The sequence below is a fragment of the Cryptomeria japonica genome, unplaced genomic scaffold (genome assembly GCF_030272615.1).
Source record: "Cryptomeria japonica unplaced genomic scaffold, Sugi_1.0 HiC_scaffold_1875, whole genome shotgun sequence".
Classification (NCBI taxonomy): domain Eukaryota; kingdom Viridiplantae; phylum Streptophyta; class Pinopsida; order Cupressales; family Cupressaceae; genus Cryptomeria; species Cryptomeria japonica.
Genome location: NW_026730146.1, coordinates 7,501 through 22,250, shown reverse-complemented (window position 1 = coordinate 22,250; position 14,750 = coordinate 7,501). Strand labels below are relative to the sequence as shown.

Genomic DNA, 14,750 nt, shown 5'->3' with positions numbered 1-14,750 from the left:
GTTCCAAGGCGGCCGAGGAGCCTCACCGCATAGCAATCGGGGTGCGAGGCGAGGGATGCGGCGAGAAGGACCCAACGGCTAGACGGAAGAGGCTTCAGGGCCGCCTCGGAATGGTCCAAGCATCGGACGCGCTTGGGGCGACTACCAGTGACAACCCCTTATCCCGCGACGCGTCCGATACACAGATAGTTCCAAGGCGGCCGAGGAGCCTCACCGCATAGCAATCGGGGTGCGAGTCGAGGGATGCGGCGAGAAGGACCCAACGGCTAGACGGAAGAGGCTTCAGGGCCGCCTCGGAATGGTCCAAGCATCGGACGCGCTTGGGGCGACTACCAGTGACAACCCCTTATCCCGCGATGCGTCTGATACACAGATAGTTCCAAGGCGGCCGAGGAGCCTCACCGCATAGCAATCGGGGTGCGAGGCAAGGGATGCGGCGAGAAGGACCCAACGGCTAGACGGAAGAGGCTTCAGGGCCGCCTCGGAATGGTCCAAGCATCGGACGCGCTTGGGGCGACTACCGTTGCCAACCCCTTATCCCGCGATGCGTCTGATACACAGATAGTTCCGAGGCGGCCGAGGAGCCTCACCGCATAGCAATCGGGTTGCGAGGCAGATTATTGGGAAGGGAACCCCCTGGGATGCGGCTCAAGCAGTGCCCAAAGGGACTGGAATGCGGAATCACATCGAGAGACCCAAATGCTATACGAGGGCTCAAATCGAATTATCGATTTGGCCACGACATGGACGCATCGGAACGACTACCTTTGCCGAACCACTCGCAATTGCATCCATACCGAAACCAATAGACATTTCCGTTAGAGCCCTCGCATAGCATTCGGGAATCTCGCATGCCCCTCTAAATCGACCAATGCTGGCGCTCAACGAAAATCCGAGCGCTACCACCGTTCGAGCGCCAGCATTGGTCGAGTTAGAGGGGCACGGGGGAGAATGCTCCAGTCAACACCTCCCCTATATAAGTTATTTGTCCGATTCTCGCACAACCGTAGTCTGCCTCGTCGAATCAAACAACGGTCCCAGATTCCGACTTCCGTTCCGTAGAGACCCAAAAGCTAGATGGAGGCTCGCAAGAAAGAGAGTCGGCGCATAGCAATCGGGTTTCTCGAACGTTTAGGGACCGAGCTCACTTGCGGATAGGGCAAAATCCGCCAAGCAACCCAAAAGCTAGACGGGGGCTCGAATCGAATCGCCTAGGCGGCCACAACAACGACGTGTTGGATCGACTACCAGTGCCAAACCATTCAGCAAGACTAGTCTGTGTCGAGGCCGGATAGAGATTCTCAGAGAGCGCCCGTATAGCATTTAGGAGACCTGCCGCGTCCCTCACACTCGACAAATGGTGGTGCACGTTTATAAATCCGAGCGATCCCAACCCTTTCAAGCACCAACATCGGTCGAGATAGAGGGGCACGGAGGGGGCTGCGTGAGACAACACAGTCCCCTATATAAGTTATTTGTCCGATTCTCACACATCCGAAGAATGGTCATCAAATCGGACAACAGCCCAAACTTCCGACTTCCGTCCCAGAAAGCCCAAGAGCTATCTAAAACGTTCATGGCCGGAACTCGATCGCGGCTATACCAGTCCGCCAAGCAACCCAAAAGCTAGACTGGAGCTCTAGTCGAATCACCTCTGTGGCCATTGCAAGGACGTGTTGGAGCGACTACCATTGCCGAACCATTCCGCAGGTCGAGTCCATACCAAGGCCGCATAGAGATTCACGATGAGCTCCTGCATAGCAATCAGGAGACTTGCCGTGTCCATCACAATCGATAAATCCTGGTGCAAGATTTTTGCATCCGAGCGCTCCAACCAGTCGAGCACCAGCATCAATCGACATAAACGGGCACGGGGGGAGGATGCTCGAGAACACTACCTCCCCTATATAAGTTATTTGTCCGATTCTCAAGCAGCCGAAGTCTGGTCATCGAATCGGGTCAAAGACCACAACTTCCGACTTTACCCACAATGCAAGTCATCGAATCGAACATCGGCCCCCGAGTCGGACTCCATGCGTATGTCAGGTCATCGGACCCAAATTCCGCCTTCCTGCGCATGGCGGGCCATCAATATCAACTCGGTCATCGGACCCAAACTCCGCCTTTCTGCGCATGGCACGCCTTCAAATCGGTCATCGGACCCAAATTCCGCCTTCCTGTGCATGGCGGGCCATCAACATCAACTCGGTCATCGGACCCAAATTCCGCCTTTCTGCGCATGGCACGCCATCAACTCGGTCATCGGACCCAAATTCCGCCTTCCTGCGCATGGCAGGTCATCGGACACAAATTCAGACCTCGCCAATATGCCTACGTATCGAATCGGTCATCGGACCCAACTTCCGACTTCATCCATACTGTAGGGTCTTTGAGGTTGGCGCGGTGCGCTCAACCCGGGGAGTCGACCCATCGAAGCATACACCTCCCCTATATAAGCTATTTGTCCGATTCCCACACCTGTGTAGTTTGCACCTCTGACCAGGACATCGACCCCAACTTCCGAACTCGACTGCAACGACGGCACCAGCGCCTTGGTGCGCACCTTGCGACGCACAGTCCCAACATTCGCCTTCCTGCACATGGCAGGTCATCGGACCCAAATTCCGACCTCGCGAGTATGCCTACATATCGAATCGGTCATCGGACACAACTTCCGACTTCATCCATACCGTAGGGTCTTTGAGGTTGGCGCGGTGCGCTCAACCCGGGGAGTCGACCCAACGAAGCATACACCTCCCCTATATAAGCTATTTGTCCGATTCCCACACCTGTGTAGTTTGCACCTCCGATCAGGACATCGACCCCAACTTCCGAACTCGCCTGCAACGACCGAACCAGCGCCTTGGTGCGCACCTTGCAACGCACAGTGCCAACATTCGCCTTCCTGCACATGGCAGGTCATCGGACCCAAATTCCGACCTCGCGAGTATGCCTACATATCGAATCGGTCATCGGACCCAACTTCCGACTTCATCCATACCGTAGGGTCTTTGAGGTTGGCGCGGTGCGCTCAACCCGGGGAGTCGACCCAACGAAGCATACACCTCCCCTATATAAGCTATTTGTCCGATTCCCACACCTGTGTAGCTTGCACCTCCGATCAGGACATCGACCCCAACTTCCGAACTCGACTAAAAAGACCGCACCAGCACCTTGGTGTGCACCTTGCAACGCACAGTGCCAACATTCGCCTTCCTGCACATGGCAGGTCATCGGACCCAAATTCCGACCTCATGAGCATACCTACTAATCGAATCGGTCATCGGACCCAACTTCCGACTTCATCCATACCGTAGGGTCTTTGAGGTTGGCGCGGTGCGCTCAACCTGGGGAGTCGACCCATCGAAGCATACACCTCCCCTATATAAGCTATTTGTCCGATTCCGACACCTGTGTAGTTTGCACCTCCGCTCAGGACATCGACCCCAACTTCCGAACTCGCCTGCAACGACCGAACCAGCGCCTTGGTGCGCACCAAAAGTGCGCACTTTTGGAGGGCACTTTTGTGCGCTCCAAAGGTGCGCACTTTTGGAGGGCACTTTTGTGCGCTCCAAAGGTGCGCACTTTTGGAGGGCACTTTTTGGAGGGCACTTTTGTGCGCTCCAAAGGTGCGCACTTTTGGAGGGCACTTTTTGGAGGGCACTTTTCTGCGCTCCAAAGGTGCGCACTTTTGGAGGGCACTTTTTGGAGGGCACTTTTCTGCGCTCCAAAGGTGCGCACTTTTGGAGGGCACTTTTTGGAGGGCACTTTTCTGCGCTCCAAAGGTGCGCACTTTTGGAGGGCACTTTTTGGAGGGCACTTTTCTGCGCTCCAAAGGTGCGCACTTTTGGAGGGCACTTTTGTGCACTCCAAAGGTGCACACTTTTGGAGGGCACTTTTTGGAGGGCACTTTTCTGCACTCCAAAGGTGCGCACTTTTGGAGGGCACTTTTTGGAGGGCACTTTTGTGCGCTCCAAAGGTGCGCACTTTTGGAGGGCACTTTTTGGAGGGCACTTTTGTGCGCTCCAAAGGTGCGCACTTTTGGAGGGCACTTTTGTGCACTCCAAAGGTGCGCACTTTTGGAGGGCACTTTTCCTGCGCTCCAAAGGTGCACACCTAGGTGAGCACCTTCGACCACACCTTGTAGCACACCAAACTCTGACTTTCGACTTCATCCGCAATGCAGGGTCTTTGAGGTTGGCGCAATGCGCACAACCAGGGGAGTCGACCCATCAAACCCAACACCTCCCCTATATAAGCTATTTGTCTGATTCTCATACATGCGTAGCCTGCAGGAGCAATTAGGACATCGACCCCAACTTTCGGCTTCTAAACGAAAACAAGGTCTTTGAGGTTGGTGTAATGCGAACAACTAGGGGAGTCAACCCATCAAACCCAACACCTCCCCTATATAAGCTATTTGTCTGATTCTCATACATGTGTAGTCTACAGGAGCAATTAGGACATCGACCCCAACTTTTGACTTCTTAACGAAAACAAGGTCTTTGAGGTTGACGTAATGCGCACAACCAGGGGAGTCGACCCATCAAACCCAACACCTCCCCTATATAAGCTATTTGTCCGATTCTCATACATGTGTAGCCTACAGGAGCCATTAGGACATTGACCCCAACTTTTGACTTCTTAACGAAAACAAGGTCTTTGAGGTTGGCGTAATGCGCACAACCAAGGGAGTTGACCCATCAAACCCAACACCTCCCCTATATAAGCTATTTGTCTGATTCTCATACATGTGTAGCCTGCAACAACGATTAGGACATCCACCCCAACTTCTGAATTCGTCTGCGTTGACCGCACCAAAGGTGCACGCCTTGGTGCTCACCAAAATCCGACTTCCGACTTCTTCTGCTATGCGGGGTCTTTGAGGTTGGCGCAGTGCGCACAACCAGGGGAGTCAACCCACCGAATGCAACACCTCCCCTATATAAGCTATTTGTCTGATTCTCATACATGCGTAGACTGCAGCAATGATTAGGACATCCACCCCAACTTTTGACTTCTTAAACAAGACAGGGTCTTTGAAGTTGGTGCAGTGCACACAACCAGGGGAGTCGACCCATCAAACGCAACACCTCCCCTATATAAAGCTATTTGTCCGATTCTCATACGTGTAGTCTGCAGCAGCGATTAGGACATCGACCCCAACTTCCGAATTCGTTTGCATTGACCGCACCAAAGGTGCACGCCTTGGTGTGCACCTTGGAGTGCACTTTGGTGCTCACCTCGGTGCACACTTTGGTGTGCACCTCGGTGTGCACCAAAGGTGCGCACCTTGGAGCGCACCAAAGGTGTACACTTTGGAGCGCACCACATAGGGTCTTTGAGAGGTTGGCGCAGTGCGCACACCAAGGTGGGTGTTGAGGTGCGTGCCGAGGTGGGTGGGTGCTAGGGTGCGCTCCATGGTGGGTGCCAGGGTGGGTGCGTGCTAGGGTGGATTCCAAAGAGGGTCATAGGGTGGGTGCCAAGGTGGGTTGGTGATATAGTGGGTTCAAAGGTGGGTACTAGGGTGGGTTCCAAGGTGGGTCACAAGTTGGGTGCCAGGATGCGTGGGTGTTAGGTTGGGTGCCAAGGTGGGCTCCTGCGTGGGTGGGTGCTAGGGTGGGTTTCAAGGTGGACGCGAGGGCGGGTGCCAAGGTGGGTAACAAGTTGGGTGTTAGGATGGGTGAGTGCTAGAGTGGGTGCCAAGGTGGGTGGGTGCTAAGGTGGATGCCAAGGTGGTTCACAGGGTGGGTGGGTTCTAGGGTGAGTTCCAAGGTGGGTCACAGGTTTAGTGCTAGGGTGCGTGTCAAGGCGGGTGTCGAGGTGCCTGGGTGCTAGGGTGTGGATGCCAATGTGGGTCATAGGGTGGGTACTAGGGTGGGCTGCAATGTGGGTGCCAAGGTGGGTAACATGCTCGGTTGGTTCTAAATTGGGTGTCAGGGTGGGTGTGCACCCACCTTGCCCGAGGTGGGTGCCAAGGTGCCAGTGTGGGTGGGTGCTAAGGTGGATGCCAAGGTGGGTGAGAAGGTGGGTGATAGGTTGAGTGGTAGGATGGGTGGGTGCCAAGATGGGTCACAGGGTGGGTGCAAGGGTGGGTAGGTGCTAGGGTTGGTGTCAGGGTGGGTGGGTGCTAGGTTGGGTTCCAAGGTGGGTGCGAGGGTGAGTGTCAAGGTGGGTCACAGGTTAGGTGCTAGGATGGGTGAGTGCTAGGGTGCAAAGGTGCCAGGGTGGGTGCTAGGATGGGTCGATGCTAGGGTGAGTGGCAAGGTGGGTCCACAAGTGTCAAGGTGGGTGCCGAGGTGGGTGCCAACTTGGGTTCCAAGGTGGGTGCCAAGTGGGCGACTGCTATGGTGGATGCCAAGGTGGGTCACGGGGTGGGTGCCAAGTTGCTAGGTTGTGTTCCAAGGTGGGTGCCAACGTGGCTGCTAGGGTGCGTGGGTTAAAGGGTGTGTCACAACGTGGGTGCCAGGATGGGTGCGCACCCACACTGGCCAAGACGGGTGCAAGGTTGGGTTCCAAGCCCGGTCACAGGCTGGGTGCTAGGATGGGTGGGTGCCAAGGTGGGCACCAGGGTGGGTGCACCCACCCTGGCCAAGGTGGGTCACGGGGTGGGTCCTAGGGTGGGTAACAGGGTGGGTACTAAGGTGCGTGCCAAGGTGGGTCATGGGGTGGGTGCCAAGGTGGGCACCAGGGTGGGTGTGCACCAACCCTAGCCAGGGTAGGTCACGGGGTGGTTGTCGGGGTGGGCGTCAAGGAGCCAAGGTGGGTGGCAAGTAGCCAAGTTGCGTGCCAAGGTGGGTGTCGGGGTGGGTGCCAAGGATCCAAGGTGGGTGCCAAGGAACCAAGGTGGGTGTCTGGGTGGGTGCCGAGGTGGGAGCCAGGGTGGGTCCCAAGGTGAGTGCAAAGGTGGGTGCCAGGGTCAAGGTGAGTGCCAATGTGGGTTCCAAGGTGCCAGGGTCAGGGTGAGTGCCAATGTGGGTTCAAAGGTGCTAAGTTGGGTGCGAGGTTGGGTGCGAGGGTGGGTGGGTGCCAAGGTGTGCTAGGTGGAAGCCCGGGTGGGTCGGCATCCCATGGGTGTCGAGTTGGGTGCCTGATGGGTGCTTCTTGTCAAGTTTTAGTCGTCGGGACTCATTTCGAGCCTTAGAGGTCGTTTCTTGTCCGGTTGCCCTGTCTTCGACCTGGGAACCCAATTTTGGTCCTCGGGTCCCATTTTTTTTTGTCTCGCATCCCACTTTTGGCCTGTGGCCTTTTCGGGGTCGATTCTCGTTTTGGGCATCAGAGCATGTTTCTTCTCCTAAAACCCAATATTTGTTTATTAAGTCTCGGAACACATTTTTGTTCTCGTGGACCCATCATGGGTCTTGGAACGCATTTGTGGTCCTTGGGTCCCATTTTGCATCCCGAAACTTGTGTTTTGGTGCTTGATCCCTATTTTGGGTGCCCACCTTGCACCAAGTGCGCACCCGGGGCAAACCGAGCGCCTTGGTGCACCGGGGCAAGATCGAGCGTGCACCCGAGGCGCCCCGAACATGCACCAAGGTGCACTCGGCCCACATGTGAGCGCAGGTCGTTGCGCCCGAGGTGGTGTGTGGGCACCGCGTTGCAGACGGGACACTGCACGCACACGACGCCCCGTCCAGGTGCACGCACGTAGGCCGGGCCGGGTGCACACCCGACGCCCTAGCAAGGTGCGCGCACCCGGGCAGGGCTCACACTTGGCGAACGGGGCGCACTTCGCGAGGGAGGGTGTGCACCTCGACGGGGGTGGGTGGCCGGGGTGGATTCGCACGTGGGTCGCGGTTTGCTAAGTACACACTGCGACAAGCTCATAACGGGTGCGATCATACCAGCGTTAGTGCACCGGATCCCATCAGAACTCCGCAGTTAAGCGCGCTTGGGCCGGAGTAGTACTGGGATGGGTGACCTCCCGGGAAGTCCCGGTGTTGCACCCTTTCTTAGTTTTTCGCCGGGCGTCGCAATGCTATTTGAATAAACCTTTTGCCCGTTTGCGTTCTCGTCGGGGCCGGGCCGGGCCGGGGTGCGCTGCCCGCACTACCGCGCGCGCGGGGGCGACACCGAGCGCGCACCCGAGGCGCCCCGAGCACACAGGCCACGGTGCAACCCGGGCGTTGTGCGCGCACCCCGGTGCGCCCGAGGTGCTGCGCGCGCACCCAGGTGAAATCGGTGTGCACCTCGGCCAGTGCGCGCTCGGTCGAGTCGCGCACGTTGGCCAAGGTGCACGGTGATGTTTCTTACTCTAAGGTTCCGCACCAGACGCCCGGGACAGGTGAGCGAAGCTGGGCGGGGCCGGGTGCGCGGCCGGGGCAGGTGCACGCAGCTGGAGAGAGCTTTGGAGCACACCAGAGGTGCGCACCTTGGAGCACACTTCGGAGCGCACCAATGATGCGCTCCATTCAAAAGTTTCCTGAAAAGGCAAAAAAAGTTGAGATTATAGAATTTCCCACTTGAGAGATTGTAAAAAAAAAAAATTTAAAATGAAGGAAACGCGGGTGCCAAGGTGTGCGCGCCCGGGTGCGCAGCCCAGCCAAGGTGTGCGCACCAAGGCGCCCACCCTGGCGAAGGTGCACGCAAGGTGCGCACCCGAGGCAAACCGGACAATTAACCCAACTTTCGACTTCGCGCGCACCTGCGCACCTTGGAGCGCACTTCGGAGCGCTCCTTGTTGCGCACCAATCTTGGGCACCTCGGAGTGCACCATGGCGCCCACCAAGGTGCGCACCCGGGGCAAACCGAGCTCCGACTTCGTGCGCACCTTGGAGCGCACGAAAGGTGCGCACCATGGCGCCCACCAAGGTGCGCAGCCCAGCCAAGGCGTGCGCATCAAGGTGCGCACCCTGGCGAAGGTGCGCACCCGGGGCAAACCGAGCTCCGACTTCGTGCGCACCTTGGAGCGCACAAAGGGTGCGCAACCCAGCCAAGGTGTGCGCACCCCGGGCAAACCGAGCTCCGAATCGTGCGCACCTTGGAGCACACTTCGGAGCCCTCCTTGGTGCGCACCGATGTTGCGCACCTCGGAGCGCACCCGGGGAAAACAATGCAATTAACCCGACTTTCGACTTCGTGGGCACCTCGGAGCGCTCTCGGGTTCGCACCTCGGAGCACACCGAGGTGCGCACCTTTGATGCGCTGCCTTCACCAATTTCCAGAAAAGGCAAGAAAACATTGAGAAGGTGTGCGCACCGAGGTGCCCACCCTGGCGAAGGTGCACGCGAGGTGCGCACCCGGGGCAAACCGGGCTCCGACTTCGTGCACGCCATGCTGCGCACCTTGGAGGGCCATGGTGCGCACCTTGGAGCACACTTCGGAGCGCTCAATGGTGCCCAACCCAGCCAAGGTGCCCACCGCGGCGAAGGTGCACGCGAGGTGCGCACCCGGGGCAAACCGGGCTCCGACTTCGTGCACGCCGCACCTTGGAGCACACTTCGGAGCGCTCCTTGGTGCGCACCAGGGCGCGCAACCCAGCCGAGGTGCCCACCCCGGCGAAGGTGCACGCGGGGTGCGCACCCGAGGCAAACCGGGCTCCGACTTCGTGCACGCCATGGTGCCCACCGCGGCGAAGGTGCACGCGAGGTGCGCACCCGGGGCAAACCGGGCTCCGACTTCGTGCACGCCGCACCTTGGAGCACACTTCGGAGCGCTCCTTGGTGCGCACCAGGGCGCGCAACCCAGCCGAGGTGCCCACCCCGGCGAAGGTGCACGCGAGGTGCGCACCCGGGGCAAACCGGGCTCCGACTTCGTGCACGCCATGGTGCCCACCGCGGCGAAGGTGCACGCGAGGTGCGCACCCGGGGCAAACCGGGCTCCGACTTCGTGCACGCCGCACCTTGGAGCACACTTCGGAGCGCTCCTTGGTGCGCACCATGGTGCCCACCAGGGCGCGCAACCCCGCCGAAGGTGCACGCGAGGTGCGCACCCGGGGCAAACCGGGCTCCGACTTCGTGCACGCCGCACCTTGGAGCACACTTCGGAGCGCTCCTTGGTGCGCACCAGGGCGCGCAACCCCGCCGAAGGTGCACGCGAGGTGCGCACCCGGGGCAAACCGGGCTCCGACTTCGTGCACGCCATGGTGCGCACCAGGGTGCCCACCGCGGCGAAGGTGCGCACCCGGGGCAAACCGGGCTCCGACTTCGTGCACGCCGCACCTTGGAGCACACTTCGGAGCGCTCCTTGGTGCGCACCAGGGCGCGCAACCCAGCCGAGGTGCCCACCCCGGCGAAGGTGCACGCGAGGTGCGCACCCGGGGCAAACCGGGCTCCGACTTCGTGCACGCCATGGTGCCCACCGCGGCGAAGGTGCGCACCCGGGGCAAACCGGGCTAGGACTTCGTGCACGCCGCACCTTGGAGCACACTTCGGAGCGCTCCTTGGTGCGCACCATGGTGCCCACCAGGCCGCGCAACCCAGCCAAGGTGTGCGCACCAAGGTGCACGCGAGGTGCGCACCCGGGGCAAACCGGGGTCCGGCTTCGTGCACGCCGCACCTTGGAGCACACATCGGGGCGCTCCCGGGTTCGCACCGGCGTTGCGCACCGTGGTGGGCACCTCGGAGCGCACCGTGGTGGGCACCTCGGAGCACACCAAGGTGGGCAGCGAGGTGCGCACCTTTGATGCGATGCCTTCACTAATTTCCATAAAAGGCAAAAGAAAACGAGATTTTAAAATTTCCGTTTTGAAAGATAGTGAGAAAAAGGGAATGCTGGTGCCATCTTGAGCCCGCCCTGGTGCGCAGCCCAGCCAAGGTGTGCGCACCAAGGTGCCCACCCTGGCGAAGGTGCGCGCCCGGGCAATTAACCCAACTTCCAACTTCGCGCGCGCCAGGGTGGGAGCGCACCCAACAACCGGGCCTGGGAAGAGCCAATGCGAGAAACCCCACCAAACGCTCTGACAAAAAAAGAGGGGGCGCTCCAGTAACCCCGCTTCGGAGCGCACCCTGGGCAAACCCAGCCAGGGTGCCCACCCCGGCCAAGGTGCAGGCGAGGTGCGCACCCGGGGCAAACCGGGCTCCGACAACGTGCACGCCGCACCTTGGAGCACACTTCGTAGCGCTCCCGGGTGCGCACCTCAGAGCACACCAAGGTGGGCAGCGAGGTGCGCACCTTTGATGCGCTGCCTTCACTAATTTCCAGAAAAGGCAAAAAAAAGAGGAGATTTTAAAATTTCCGTTTTGAAAGATAGTGAAAAAAACGGAACGCGGGTGCCATCTTGAGCCCGCCCGGGTGCACAGCCCAGGTAAGGTGCCCACCCTGGCAAAGGTGCGCACCCGGGCAATTAACCCTACTTCCGACTTCGTGCGCGCCAGGGTGGCAACCGGGCCTGGGAAGAGCCAATGCGAGAAACCCCACCAAACGCTCCGACAAAAAAAGAGGCGGCGCTCCAATAACCCCGCTTCGGAGCGCAGCCGGGGCAAACCCAGCCAAGGTGCCCACCCCGACGAAGGTGCACGCGAGGTGCGCACCCGGGGCAAACCGGGCTCCGACAACGTGCACGCAGCACCTTGGAGCACACTTCGAAGCACTCCCGGGTGCCCACCGGCGTTGCGCACCGTGGTGGGCAGCGAGGTGCGCACCTTTGATGCGCTGCCTTCACTAATTTCCAGAAAAGGCAAAAAAAAATGAGATTTTAAAATTTCCGTTTTGAAAGATAGTGAAAAAAACGGAACGCGGGTGCCATCTTGAGCCCGCCCTGGTGCGCAGCCCAGGCAAGGCATGCGCACCAAGGTGCCCACCCGCGGTGCACACCCGGGGCAAACCGGGCTCCGACTTCGTGCAGGCCGCACCTTGGAGCACACTTCGGAGCGCTCCTTGGTGCGCACCATGGTGCCCACCAGGGCGCACCCGGGGCAAACCGGGCTCCGACTTCGTGCACGCCGCACCTTGGAGCACACATCGGAGCGCTCCCAGGTTCGCACCAGCGTTGCGCACCTTTGATGCGCTGCCTTCACTAATTTCCAGAAAAGGCAAAAAAAAACGATATTTTAAAATTTCCGTTCTGAAAGATAGTGAAAAAAACGGAACGCGGGTGCCATCTTGAGCCCTTCCTGGTGCGCAGCCCAGGCAAGTTGTGCGCACCAAGGTGCCCACCCTGGCGGAGGTGCGCGCCCGGGGCAAACCGGGCTCCGACTTCGTGCACTGCATGGTGCCCACCAAGGCGCGCAACCCAGCCAAGGTGCCCACCGCAGCGAAGGTGCACGCGAGGTGCGCACCCGAGGTGCACACCCGGGGCAAACCGAGCTCCGACTTCGTGCACGCCGCACCTTGGAGCACACTTCAGAGCGCTCCTTGGTGCGCACCAGGGCGCGCAACCCAGCCAAGGTGCTCACCCCGGCGAAGGTGCACGCGAGGTGCGCACCCGGGGCAAGCCGGGCTCGGACTTCGTGCACGCCGCACCTTGGAGCACACATCGGAGCGCTCCCGGGTTCGCACCAGCATTGCGCACCTTTGATGCGCTGCCTTCACTAATTTCCAGAAAAGGCAAAAAAAAAAAAAAAACGAGATTTTAAAATTTCCGTTTTGAAAGATAGTGAAAAAAACGGAACGCGGGTGCCATCTTGAGCCCGCCCTGGTGTGCAGCCCAGGCAAGTTGTGCGCACCAAGGCACCCACCCTGGCCAAGGTGGGTCACGGGGTGGGTCCTAGGGTGGGTAACGGGGTGGGTACTAAGGTGCGTGCCAAGGTGGGTCATGGGGTGGGTGCCAAGGTGGGCACCAGGGTGGGTGTGCACCAACCCTAGCCAGGGTAGGTCACGGGGTGGTTGTCGGGGTGGGCGTCAAGGAGCCAAGGTGGGTGGCAAGTAGCCAAGTTGCGTGCCAAGGTGGGTGTCGGGGTGGGTGCCAAGGATCCAAGGTGGGTGCCAAGGAACCAAGGTGGGTGTCTGGGTGGGTGCCGAGGTGGGAGCCAGGGTGGGTCCCAAGGTGAGTGCAAAGGTGGGTGCCAGGGTCAAGGTGAGTGCCAATGTGGGTTCCAAGGTGCCAGGGTCAGGGTGAGTGCCAATGTGGGTTCAAAGGTGCTAAGTTGGGTGCGAGGTTGGGTGCGAGGGTGGGTGGGTGCCAAGGTGTGCTAGGTGGAAGCCCGGGTGGGTCGGCATCCCATGGGTGTCGAGTTGGGTGCCTGATGGGTGCTTCTTGTCAAGTTTTAGTCGTCGGGACTCATTTCGAGCCTTAGAGGTCGTTTCTTGTCCGGTTGCCCTGTCTTCGACCTGGGAACCCAATTTTGGTCCTCGGGTCCCATTTTTTTTTGTCTCGCATCCCACTTTTGGCCTGTGGCCTTTTCGGGGTCGATTCTCGTTTTGGGCATCAGAGCATGTTTCTTCTCCTAAAACCCAATATTTGTTTATTAAGTCTCGGAACACATTTTTGTTCTCGTGGACCCATCATGGGTCTTGGAACGCATTTGTGGTCCTTGGGTCCCATTTTGCATCCCGAAACTTGTGTTTTGGTGCTTGATCCCTATTTTGGGTGCCCACCTTGCACCAAGTGCGCACCCGGGGCAAACCGAGCGCCTTGGTGCACCGGGGCAAGATCGAGCGTGCACCCGAGGCGCCCCGAACATGCACCAAGGTGCACTCGGCCCACATGTGAGCGCAGGTCGTTGCGCCCGAGGTGGTGTGTGGGCACCGCGTTGCAGACGGGACACTGCACGCACACGACGCCCCGTCCAGGTGCACGCACGTAGGCCGGGCCGGGTGCACACCCGACGCCCTAGCAAGGTGCGCGCACCCGGGCAGGGCTCACACTTGGCGAACGGGGCGCACTTCGCGAGGGAGGGTGTGCACCTCGACGGGGGTGGGTGGCCGGGGTGGATTCGCACGTGGGTCGCGGTTTGCTAAGTACACACTGCGACAAGCTCATAACGGGTGCGATCATACCAGCGTTAGTGCACCGGATCCCATCAGAACTCCGCAGTTAAGCGCGCTTGGGCCGGAGTAGTACTGGGATGGGTGACCTCCCGGGAAGTCCCGGTGTTGCACCCTTTTTTAGTTTTTCGCCGGGCGTCGCAATGCTATTTGAATAAACCTTTTGCCCGTTTGCGTTCTCGTCGGGGCCGGGCCGGGCCGGGGTGCGCTGCCCGCACTACCGCGCGCGCGGGGGCGACACCGAGCGCGCACCCGAGGCGCCCCGAGCACACAGGCCACGGTGCAACCCGGGCGTTGTGCGCGCACCCCGGTGCGCCCGAGGTGCTGCGCGCGCACCCAGGTGAAATCGGTGTGCACCTCGGCCAGTGCGCGCTCGGTCGAGTCGCGCACGTTGGCCAAGGTGCACGGTGATGTTTCTTACTCTAAGGTTCCGCACCAGACGCCCGGGACAGGTGAGCGAAGCTGGGCGGGGCCGGGTGCGCGCGCCGGGGCAGGTGCACGCAGCTAGAGAGAGCTTTGGAGCACACCAGAGGTGCGCACCTTGGAGCACACTTCGGAGCGCACCAATGATGCGCTCCATTCAAAAGTTTCCTGAAAAGGCAAAAAAAGTTGAGATTATAGAATTTCCCACTTGAGAGATTGTAAAAAAAAAAAATTTAAAATGAAGGAAACGCGGGTGCCAAGGTGTGCGCGCCCGGGTGCGCAGCCCAGCCAAGGTGTGCGCACCAAGGCGCCCACCCTGGCGAAGGTGCACGCAAGGTGCGCACCCGAGGCAAACCGGACAATTAACCCAACTTTCGACTTCGCGCGCACCTGCGCACCTTGGAGCGCACTTCGGAGCGCTCCTTGGTGCGCACCAATCTTGGGCACCTCGGAGTGCA

At 59.6% G+C, this 14,750-nt stretch overlaps 2 non-coding genes across 2 annotated transcripts; both read left to right on the top strand.

Moving 5' to 3' along the window:
- The first annotated feature begins 7,833 nt into the window (after window positions 1-7,833).
- Window positions 7,834-7,952, top strand: LOC131873513 (5S ribosomal RNA). Its single transcript, XR_009371443.1, has one exon. It is a non-coding gene; the product is annotated as a 5S ribosomal RNA (ribosomal RNA).
- A 5,915-nt stretch (window positions 7,953-13,867) lies between these two features.
- Window positions 13,868-13,986, top strand: LOC131873512 (5S ribosomal RNA). The gene has a single exon (XR_009371442.1). It is a non-coding gene; the product is annotated as a 5S ribosomal RNA (ribosomal RNA).
- Window positions 13,987-14,750: the final 764 nt, after the last annotated feature.